Source organism: Mastomys coucha, unplaced genomic scaffold, assembly GCF_008632895.1.
Source record: "Mastomys coucha isolate ucsf_1 unplaced genomic scaffold, UCSF_Mcou_1 pScaffold18, whole genome shotgun sequence".
Taxonomy (NCBI): Eukaryota; Metazoa; Chordata; class Mammalia; order Rodentia; family Muridae; genus Mastomys; species Mastomys coucha.
Window position 1 is genome coordinate 101,453,280 of NW_022196900.1, and position 389 is coordinate 101,453,668.

Here is a 389-nt window from a genome sequence, read left to right on the forward strand (position 1 = left end):
GGTGGTGATGGTGGTGATGGTGATGGTGGGTGGTGTTGGTGGTGATGGTGGTGGTGGTGGTGGTGATGGTGGTGGTTGGTGGTAGTGGGTGGTTGTGATGGTTGTGGTGAAGATAGCAACTATTATCACACCATTCCAAAGATAAAATTTTTCTGTGCAGTCACTACTATACACACCTCACAACTGTAAGAAAAACAAAGCAGTCTAGTGACTTGCCAGTCCATCTTCGGGGTCCTGAAACAAAGTTTAAGTTAAATAGAGGCATAGCTAAGCAGTTCTGATCAAGGTGTGGTCCTGCCCATTGCTTAACCATTATTACGTCAATTTGTCTCTCCAGAACCATGTGAAGTCTCTTCCTGAGAGACTAGCTCTCTCTGGCTGGCACCAGA